The 11,492-nt window shown below is 40.4% G+C and overlaps 1 long non-coding RNA gene across 1 annotated transcript; it reads left to right on the forward strand.

The window, feature by feature from the left end:
- The first annotated feature begins 7,136 nt into the window (after nt 1-7,136).
- LOC109369710 lies at nt 7,137-10,281 on the forward strand. Its single transcript, XR_002119129.2, has 3 exons — nt 7,137-7,252; nt 9,496-9,732; nt 9,841-10,281. It is a non-coding gene; the product is annotated as an uncharacterized LOC109369710 (long non-coding RNA).
- Nucleotides 10,282-11,492: the final 1,211 nt, after the last annotated feature.

Below are 11,492 nucleotides of genomic sequence, written 5' to 3' on the forward strand. Positions count from 1 at the left end.
CATTCCTCCTCCCCTATCACTCAAATCTTTGTTCATTGTTCATTGACTGGGGAAAGGCTGCTTAAATGTACGGAGAGAGTGGGGAGGCCCCCTCGCTGGTTTGATGTTGAAATAGTAAACCTGAATGAGGAGGGTGGCTGGAAAAGTGGACATTGCAGCTTTAATTAACTTCAAGATGCTTCGGCGAGGACCAGAGCGTAGTAGTGACGTTGCCTCATAAATCTGCCCAGTGCCGTGCGTTGCATTGAACTATTACAGTATCACCGTCATGCTGAATATTCACTACCTATCCGGGAGCAGATTTGCATAATTGGATCTTTTTTTCTTTTTTTTTTTTAATGAAACTTGTTTGCAAAAAAAACCAAACAAAACCAAAAAAACACCAAAAGCCCAAGTGAAAACAGCGGCGATCTGCATGATTGTAAGGGGTTCAAACATATCCGAAAAGTAAGTGACCTGCATCAGTACATCAATAGGTTAAGTGCAAATAAGATGAGAAGTGCTTCTGAAAGCTGTACATTCCCTATGTGGTCTCTTGGGTTATTTCTCAATAGCGGGATTTTTTTGTAGCCTCAGGGATTTTAGGTTTTCTGTCTGCTTTCATAACTTTTTCCCTCACAGTCCTCATGCAAGGTGAGGCTTCGTGCGGTGCCTGCGTACCTGCGGTGGGCTTTGGGAAGGAAATAGACGAGCAGTTGGCGATGCGTGGTGTTGGAGCTGTATAATTACACTGCTGTGAAGGGAGATGTGCGTTGCTGTTGTATTGCTGATCATCATCGTGCAGATCTTCACGGAATACTTGGGGATATTCAAAGATTGCATGTGTTTGCGTATGCTGAAAAACTGACTTACTTAACTAAGCTGTTACTTCATAAATCATAGAGGCAAGGAGTTTTTTAACGTATTTCTCCCCTCCCGTTTCACTGAGGATGAAGATTACTGGAGTAATTAGAAATGCCAGGGATTTTTAGAGTGAATTTGTAGTTTATACGTGAAAGCCATCCGCTCCTATCCGAGGAGCTGGCGTGCAGGATCACAGGTTTGGATCAGGCTCTGAAGCATTTTGCAAAAAGAGATTCCGGGCTTTCAGATACTGTGGGGACAAAGTTGTGAGCGGAGGCGGCCGGCGGCTCTGCCCAGAGCAGCGACCCGTGGGGACGTGGAGCGGGAGCAAAGGCTGCGTGCAGCCCGAGCCGTGCCGGCCGCCCCCCGCGCCCAGGGCTGCTTTAGTTATGATGTCATTCTGATAGTGGAGAGCAAATGTCTCCTGATTCTGCCATTAAACGCCTGGCTGATTTGCCTGATAATGATAGCATTGACGTCCTGCTCCTTGACAAATGCAAGCCCTATGAGCCCTATGAATTAACTTTTCTCCCATAGACGAGAGCTAGCTAGCTTTACGACTCGTAAACGTAGCAGCACTTCTCTGACAGATTGCTTGGAACCTCGTTGCTTCTGCAACAAACCCCTTCCCCAAACCCCGGTCGCGTCAGCCTGCTCGTGCACCCCTGTGCGGTGCGGGCCTGATGCGTGAGCTGCTGAGCTCTCAGCACTTCCACTGACTTGGGATGGAGTTGTGGGGGCTCGGCTGCTGTGATATTGGGGCCCTATGTTCAGCTTTCCTCTTCTTTTATTTTTGAAAGTTGGTCAGATAAGAGGGCTCTGTGATTTCTCGTCATTACAAAAATGCTTGTAAATAGCTTGATATGTTTGTCCTGCTCTGTTCTGTTTTTTTTCCCTTTTCTGCTCTCCTTTTGTAATTAATCTTCTAGCGGATGCACTATTAATATTTTAATCTTTTGAACAGAAGAATCATAAATGAGTTGTTTAAAGTTTTCAGAATGTTTTAGAAAGAAAATGTCTCCAGTTGGTAACAAGTGCTTGGAGAATCGGCTGCTGTCTCAGCCCCTGCACTGGAAGGGAATCCTCCTGGTGCAGCTGATCCAGCTTGCAGCTGGGAACACTTTCCCTTTCTGCTCTGTCCTCAGATTTTGCTTGTGACTTTGAGTTTGTATCACTGCAGGTAAATGAAATTTAATGGTTTTTTTTTTTAAGTGCAACTGGCTTAAACTTTGTTATCATTTGCTATTTAAACGATGACTATTAACAGCTGCAGATGCAAGGAAGGTTAGTCCCTCTATTACATTTGCAGGGAACGCGTCTAAAATATTTGCATGCTCAAGCTGCCTTTTGCAAATGAGTTCCCGAAGATACAAGTTGCTGTGACGGAAATAGTGTATTAAAACACTTTTAATAATTGACTGCGTCTTTATCAATTGTAGCGAAGAGAAAGGAATTGTTCTATGGGCTTTTTGACTTCTGAACGTATTGGAGCTCTCTGATACTCAGCAAGTTGTCTGGTGCTGTCTTCACTGAAGACTTTTATGTAATGAAGAGGCTGATTGTCATATTTTTGTCCATGCTGGAGGCCAATAACCCAACCCATTCATTATCAGAAGAGAGTAGCCTGGAAGTTGCAACATCAGGACCACTGTTTTGCTTGCAGCAATGGAGTGCTGAGATCGGGAATCGTGATTTTCAGTACAGAAAACTGGCACATGTGGTTGTTTACCCGCCACGGGAGTTATAGGTGGCCAGGGATGTTTGCATTAGCACAGACATAGAAAATCCAGCAGCCCAGTGGAATGGGTTGTGCTCATTCCTGGGAAGCACAAGTTTCAGTCGGCAAAGGAAAATCTGTAGGAGTCGTTTTGTGTCATGTTTTGGCTTAAAGTTAACTTTGAATTGCACAGGTGTTTGTGGAGTGCTTTACCTTAATAAATAAATAAATAAAACACATGGTTTTAGATGAACTTTATAAAAAATTGAAGAGAAAGCCATAAATAGATTTATTTTTACAGTTTGAATAAGGACAGCTACAGCTTTTATTATCTTCTGATTTAGCGTGTTTTGATGGCACTTGTAAGTAAATTTAAATTTTAATCTCTGAATTTCTCTCAGATATGAGTAGATGTGCGTATGCTCTTCGTTATTGCTAAAAGCAGGACTGTACTGAAAAGGCATTTTTATATCCTCTCATTCACACCTGGCATTTTTTGCCTTATTTTTTACCCCGTCTTCTTTCGGGCATTTTGTGCATCTGTTTCAGAGGTGCAAGCAGTTTGGATTCAGGGAAATAGATGAAAGAATAGTATTTTTTTTTTTAAAGTAAACACAAATAAAACTTATTTCTGGCAACTGTAGATGAAAATCCACATTTCTGTAGCGATGACACTCCAGGCACAGATATTCTCTGAACAGTAAAAAAGAATGGGTTACTGGAAGAAAACATGCAAAAACAAAATCATTCTGCAGTGCTTAATTGGATGATCTTAAGGTTATTGTACAAATGCGGGTTCTGGTTTCCAGTTGTGCAGCCAAATACAGCATACAAACTTTTTATGAGTAAGTCACTGATCAGAATCTGACCTTGGATAGAAACGAGAAAATTGTAACGATTGATGGGTGCTTGTTGCTGAACATGAAATAAATGAGCGATGCTGGTCTGAATCTGAGTGGATCACAATAACTGCTGTGACATTTTTGCTCCTGTTGGCAGGTTAAGCAAGGAAGCCAAGCACCGAGTGAGAGATCTGAAGTATCTTTTCAGAGGTAGCCATCAGGATGAGCAAAGAGGCACAGGAATAGGGTAGGGATCTGGGTTGCCTCTGCCCAACTGCACCAGCGCTGTGACTGAATGCACTCCCAGGGGGAAGCTGCTTCCAATATTCTGAATTTGGCACCTTTCCCTTATATTTAAATTCGCTCTAATTTTCAGGTGCATCTTACTAGATAACCAGATGCATCAAAAAAGCAAAAGAATTATAGAGCAGTAATTACAATTAGCCTTGTTGTCTGTTTTTTGAAAATTGCAAGATGGGGCCTTGAAAGTATTTTGAAGTTTTTTAGAGGTCTTAATCTAAACACTCTATGCGAGATTGTTTTTTAAAGAGAAGGGTTCTTTAGGTCAAGCTGAGCTATATTAAAGACAAACAATTTTGTTAGAATCTATCTTTTAAACACAGATGAAGAAAACAGAACTAAAATAGCCACAGCATTCTCAGTATCCAATCCTTTCTACATTTTGCATTGCAATATTTGAGAGTCCAGTAACCGAAAGCAGAACTAGGTAATTCCTCACAAGTATTTGTCATGCTATGAAAAAAAGCAGTGCTGCCCATCATGGCAGGATGTGAATGGAGAAATCTGCAGGTTGCAGTGCCTGAAAATAATGTTGGTTGCTTAGATAGCACTGCTGTAGCGTGGGGAGAGCTGGCTGCTTTGACACCGGCTGCTCTGCGAGGTGTTGGTGTCCAGCTGTCCACCTGTGGCATCTCAGGCTTCCAAGGGCAGCCAGCGCTTGTTGTAAGGATAGAGGTTGGTGGCGCTTCTTTGTGCTCCGAAGATCAGGTAGCGGTTATCCAGGTGGGCTTCCCACAATGCCAGGGGAAGGCTGCTCTGGAAGATGTGGCTCTGGCTCAGTTTTCTGGACAAGAAAAGAGAAGCAAGAGAGGATGAAAAGAAGAGTAAGAGCTGCCTGCTGTGGGCTGCACAGTGATGTGGGAGAGCCTGCACAAGGGAGCTGCCCGCGGCTCCAGCTCAGCCACAGGGCATTCGAGGGAGCCTTTGGCCTCAGGTTGGTCAGAGCGCTACAGTGCAAAGGGATGAGTGGCATCCCTGCTCATTCCTTTCCTAATAAGCTGATCTCAGCCTTAATACAAGTTTTGTTACAGCTTCTTTATGTTATTTCTTGACATTATGGTAAACACCATGGAAAACTTTCCATCTCATGTCTTTGGGTATATGATATGCTGTTGCTGTCACTGTGGATCTTTGCGACAGGTGGGAGCCATGCTGTACTCATGGATGTTCGGGGGGGGTCCCTACCACATACCACCATCCACTTGGTCACAGCCACATGAATCACTTCCCCAGCAGTCCCAGCCCCTGCTGATCCAGGAGTTGCTCCTGGTACCCGTGAGGTATTGCCGTGCTAGGCTATAGGGCTGCCCTTCCATTTAATTTGTGCAGTGATACCACAGTTTGTGTTTATGTTTTATTTCACTCTCGGAAGTTGCTCTCTATAGATCTGTTCAAACATCGTTACTATCAGTCTTGTCATTGGAATATCAACAGCAGATATAGATAAATACAGATACATCCCTTTCATGTTAAATGTAGAAAAGCGTGGATAAATAGGAAACTCAAGCAGAATTACTTCATGCAAAGGATAATAAACATATGGGATAAATTACTAGCAAGGAAAGGATAAATGAGTTCAAGGGAAGCCTAAGCTTGTTTTTCAAGAAAGGGCATGTGAGATCTGGGGTGAAGAAAGCAAGGAGGTGTAAAGTCAGGTTTCTGTTAACACAGGCTAGCATGGTGGCCTGGTTGCTCATGTCCTAACATTTCTTTCAATAGTACCACATGGGTGGTTACATTTTATTTTCATGTGTGTTTGTTAACATTGACTCTATAGATCTACAAGTGTTTTTTTTTCTTATGAGGTGAATAGCAATGTTAAAACATAGGGAGGTGCCAACTTTTGGTTCTTATATCAGTGTTTTTCAAGGGAGAGATGTGACAGTGAAGTATCTTGCATTGATTGAATGAATTAGGGAGAAATCTTGTCTTCTCTTGGATAGGTTTACAACTGACAAGAGGAGAAGAAACTATCTTCTACTCTAGGGATAAGGAGTTTTTGATAGGTGTTTGTCCTGGCTAAACCATTGCACTGCTGGAACAAACAAACAAAACAAACAAACAAAAACCATGAGAATATTTCTCTCTCTCTCTTTCTTTTTTTTTTTGTCTTTGTTTTGTTTTTTCCACATGAGTTTGCATGGACATAACACTGGCTTTCGGACTCTGAGATGATGTCTGAGTTTTCTGAATGCTGAGTATTGACTCAGTATTGAAACTGCAGCTACAGGTAGCTTTTCAATGAACCTTTGTTTCATTGGAATGTACCCTGCATTTTTTATTGAACTGATGGGTCTCTTCACAGAGGAAAATGCATAAAGGTTAGAAAAATTTTCATTGATTCTGGTGTGGTTTCTAGGATCCAATTCTGCACCTCTTTTTTTAGTTGGGGTAGGACTGAGTCCATAGAGAAAACCTCAGTTCCATACCAGGCAAGTTTCACGTGATTTCTAGTTCCACCACAAATAGAACGTGCAACTCCATTGGTTATAAACTTAGTACAAAGCCCAGTGTTCTCAAAAAACTGGTAAGATCTTAATTAAACTTTTTTTTCTAGTTTCATGATTTCAAGTACAAAAAGAAACCCAACCTTTTAGAGTTTATAAATGCAAAGGTTATGGTCTGTCCAAAATTGAAATGTAGAACACAATGACTTTATTTACCTTTTAAAGAGATCTATTCTTCATTGATTCATTGAGATTTTGCTATAGGAGTGTAATTTCTCCTAGGGCTAATAAAATAACTAGCAGAAGATAACCTAACATCTTTATTAGTACCATAATACCAGCTAAGAAAACTCTCCCGGCCTAAATACTCCCTTCTTTAGAATTTACTGCAAAATTTCTTGTGAAATAGCTTAAATATTTTAAAATATCCTTGACCATTTTAAGGAACATCTTTCTTTTCTTGAATACAGAAATCCAAATCTATGTGTATATGATTGATCAATGTGCTGTTAGGTAAACAAGCAGTAGGAAATCCACAACCACTTCTGGATTAGAATTTCAGTCTATCAAATGTTTTGGTAGAGTCTTTGGCATGCTAGGTGCTTTCCAAATATAGAAGTATTGTTTCTGGCCAGAATGAGCTAGAATTTTCTTATTGCAGTTGAAAAATGCCAGTTCATTAGTTTGCTGCAACATCTTTTTGTTGCTACATCTTCGAAGAATTTGTGAGGTTGACAACTGAATTTCTGCTCAAAATGAAAGAGCTGCATCTCTGCACTTCGTTATGGACTGGTGATTATGAAATGCACCTGGGTTGCTGGAGAGCTGGAGTCAGATTGCTCCTCCCATATCTGATTTGAATCAGCTCCTTCAAATCAAGTTTCTCACATCCCAGGTGAGTGCTCTCAAAACAACTTTGGCTCTCCCAGGGTGGGTCTTTTTAAGTTCCATCTTCAGGTTATTCTAATTTAAGTAATTGTTCGGTGAGTCAGGAGAAGACTGATTCTTAGCTTTAGCACTCAAGTGATCAAGTGATGTGAGTGGCTGGGTCCTGCTTTGTTTGGTTGCAGATTCTTTTTCCTCACATTGCTGAGTATGATATGGTGAGAATGCTGATATTTTTAATGTTTTACTGTTGGAAAAGGTTGTTGCTAACAGAATAGGAAGAAACTCTAAAATGATTCCCTATTTAGTTCTGTGCTTCTCTCAGAATGTTTTCAGTTCTATGATGATAGAAATTAGTTGGTAAGGGAGCACATCTGCAAAGAGTTTTCTTCTCAAAAAGAAGTTTTGCTGTTGTTTTATTGTATGGATTGTGTATGTGAACAAAACTGATCCCTACATCCTTCTGAGATTGAAGCCTGTAGCTGTAGGAGGCACAACAGGTGCTGGGTTGGACCCTTCTATTGTAAATACCTCGGACCTTTCTGCACATGTGGGTGGGACTTTTCCTACTGCCAGGTGGAGAGAAATGCCCTGTAAGTGCCAACAAATGCCTTAGAGAAACTGTGCTGTTAGAGCTTAGATTTCCTCGTAGAGAAATCTGCGTGACATGTTGAAGACTTATGGAACTGGTAGGTTTTTCTGGTGGAATTTCTTAGGAAGGAGCAGAAAAAATGTCTGTCTGTAGAAGGGGGATCCGCAAAGGGAGGAAACCTTCTTTCCTTGCAGTCAGAAATAGTAATTTTGATGGCTTCTGTCTCCTCTGTCTTTCATTCTTAACTTCTCTGGCAGCACAGCTCTGGCAGATCCCATGCTGAATTGGTTGGTTCCCCTTCTGGCTGCTCTGCAACAGTGATGGATTGGAGCCAAGGGAATAAATATAGCTCTTAGTTTCAGTAGTAACCCCCAGCCAGACTTCTACACCCTTCTACCTCCCAGAAACTTGGGAGGTCACTGTAGGGAGAGGGAATGGGTGATGCAGAGGTTAGGCAGGCTCGGATCTGGCTTCTCCAGCAGAGAGTATTCCTTTAGTCCCAAGAAAAGGGGAGAGGTGCTGCAGGAACCCACCATTGTCTTCTTTTCTGTGCGGAGCTGATGGGATCTGTAGATATGGTTGAAAAGCAGTTACCATTGGCTGTGCAGTTTCCATGTGAGTTTATTAAATGTGAACATTTTAATATGTAAAAATAACTTCACCATTTTGTTATTTCCTTTTACGTATTTCACTCCGGTTGGAAAAATGAAATCAATCTAGTCAGCTTTTCATCAGTTTCTCTTTGGCTGTCATGCAGTTGCACAATGCTGCAGTGCTTGGCTAGCAAAAATGTTTACAACGAAAAATTGTTTTCAATGGGATTAAAAAAAGAACCATGGAAACATTTTTATTGGTCTTCAATTTCTGTGCAACTTCAGTTTTTACAGGACCTAAGCTACATCGACGACGTTTCTCTGATTTTAAAATGATGCTGCCTTTTTTTACGTGTGCATGCAGTGTATAGACAAGATACAGTCCTGTGTCGTGGTACAAAAAATGTGAGCCGGACTGTTTCTTAGGATTTGGTTCAAAATCTGTGGAAATCCATGAGGACCTCATAGCTGACTTTGAAAGACTTCAGGTCAGACTCTTCCTCAGCCGTTTATGTGTAAATGCCTGTTGTGGTTGGATGAAACCACCTGAGTCATTTAGAACCGATCTGAGTTGCTGTCATCTGGCAATGCTGCGATGTCTCTTCCTAAAGCTTAGGTAGATTTGGGGATGTCTGCAACCCTTGTAGACCTTTACTGCCACTGTCACCCTGAGAAATTTTACGTGCAAAGAAGGCATAAAATCATATTCTTGGTAGATTAACCATAGCAAGACACTTTGGAGTGAAGTACCAGCTGAAGGTTTCCTTTTAAATGTTTGTGATAAATGTTAGTTGGTTTAGATTTTAATTTATTTGCTTTACTGTATAAATGGCAAAGAGCTATTCTAAGGAAAGTGCCCATATTTATGGATACTGAAAACTGCTTTTGTACTGTATGAACTCAGGCAGTGTGAACTCAGTGCTGCAGCTTTCCAGGGGCCTCTGCTGCTGATAACGGAGTGATCAGAAAGCAGCACCCAGAGCTTCTCTCACTGTTCTCAGGCTGTTCTCAGGCTGCCTGACTTCCAAGCTACGTTCAGTGCCTTTCAGTTGCCAGCATGAACTCTTTGTAATGGGGAGAAATGGGTACTCGTGCGTTACCTTTGAGAAGTGAAAGCCTTCGTATTAGAGAGTCATGGATTTCACAACCCCAAGCTTGTAAAACACTTTTCCAGTGCTTTATGAAAATTCTCTGCTGAGTTCACTAATCGATGACCTAAATGAATGTTTTAATGACCAGATCCATAGCTGTCTATGACTTATATCCTGTTTTTCAGGTGTGAGCTGGATCAGTCAAATTTAACTTGCTTTTAGTTGGAGCCATCATCACAAAAGCAAAGATACTGTTTTATAAATACAGTTCCCAAGCCTCTTTCAGATGCCAACTGTTGATGAGCTATTTTACACTCTTACCTCTTACTCAGCAAATACATCTTCTGAAGTGAGTTCCCATTCACCGTTAAGTGAAACAACTTGCATTTGATGAAGCAACTTCTGTTGTGACATTGGCAGAGGTATTAGGATCTATGATTTACATTTTTAATAAAACCAGGTAGATTTGAAAACTATTTACACATGTAAAGTCTGTAATGTAATACAGTTTTCATTTCTCTCTTCTGTAGAACATCTAAAGTCAATTTGATGCCTCGAACAACCTGGCTAGTGCATATTCTTCGACTGCATGGAATTTGTTCACGTACCTTTTTTGAGAAGATATCGATGTTTTTAATCAGACAGGGACTATTTTTCTGCTCATACTTTGCTTTGATGAAATTTTTTTTGGGAGATTGAGCTTTTGAAGAAGTGTTTCATATATTTGAGTCAAATAAAATATTACCTATTGGAGTGATAGACCCTTTTATGTTACTGCTTTACAAATACAGATTTACAAATACATCCTCAGACAATTCTTATTGTTGCTTGCTCTTCTGACACATAATGTATCTTTTACTAATTGTACTTTTATTATGGATTGAAATATATTTATTTTGGAGCAAATGTTTGCTTTTTTTTTTTTTTTTTGGAAAGGCGGAATCTTACAATTTCTGATTTGTTAATGAAAATGCCCTTGACTACTCCAGTTGCCTTCTTTTTTTTTTCTTTTTTTTTTTTAAGTTTCAATAGTTGTTTCACCTTTCTCTTTGTTGTTGATGCCTAAAATAGGAAAAAAACCCAACAAAACAGAAGTAAAAGAAGAAGCACTGGCTTTCAAGCATGCTTCCAGCTCCATGTAGATGTACCAGAGCTAGAATTTGACTACAAAACGTTTTTCTCAGGGTCTCTCTGTGGGTTGCCACAGTGCTGGGGAAACATGTTGTCAGGAGAAACAGGGCTGGCAGATGACATGAGGAGGAGTATTGCACATGCCTTTTCAAGCTGGTTTTGAAGGCAGTTTTTTCTGCTTTCATAATCTTCTCTTATTTGAAATAGGAAATCTGTTTGAAAAGTAAAGGAGGGGTGCCTCTTAAACTCTTTCTTTCTTCTGGGCTTGACTTTTTCTTTTTTACGTATTTGTTCAGAAAGCATTATGTGTGTAAATGGAATTTAGTATTGGTGAACCACGTGCTCTGCCAGGCTTGGGAGCCATTTGTATCCTGTTCTGGTTCTTAGGTGTTTCTTGACTGTTCGCTTACAGAGTGCATGATTTAGTCCCCTTTTAGTTACTTCCATTTAGGATTTGTCCCCTGTTGAGATCATTATTTAGTACTAGGACAGCTTTTTTATGTTGAGTAGGGATCATTTATTTCTATAGAAATAAGAGGACTTAACAGCAGTGCACAATCAATATGCAAAATCCTACGAAGATCATCTGTATTTAAATGTGAACAACATTAATTCTAAACAATCTTCAGCCCTTATTTAGTTTAATCATCGCTGGACATCTAGGTGACGAAGGCTCTTCTAACTTATTAGTTTATTATCAGCAGTATTGCCGACACTTAAACCCTTCGATTAGGTATCCCAGTTACCTATTATTCTATTAGGGCTTGCTGCTCTATGGTTGAAGTCCATCATGAAACTCCTCTTGCCAAGGAGCAGATGCCCAATCCTTCTATAAGCGTGTGCATGTGGGGTTTGACAAGTGCACAAAGTGAATGTAAATAGGAGTTACTGAACAGTAGCATTTTATAGTAAGTTTGCATGTGTTATAACTCAATTATACGGAGATATCTATAGAAAGAACAAATTAGTTATGTTTGACAAACTGATCTGATAAGAACAAGGAAACTTTAAAATAGTCTCATCTTTTTGTTTAGTTTTTTTTTTTCCTTGA

This window comes from Meleagris gallopavo, chromosome 13, assembly GCF_000146605.3.
Source record: "Meleagris gallopavo isolate NT-WF06-2002-E0010 breed Aviagen turkey brand Nicholas breeding stock chromosome 13, Turkey_5.1, whole genome shotgun sequence".
Classification (NCBI taxonomy): Eukaryota; Metazoa; Chordata; class Aves; order Galliformes; family Phasianidae; genus Meleagris; species Meleagris gallopavo.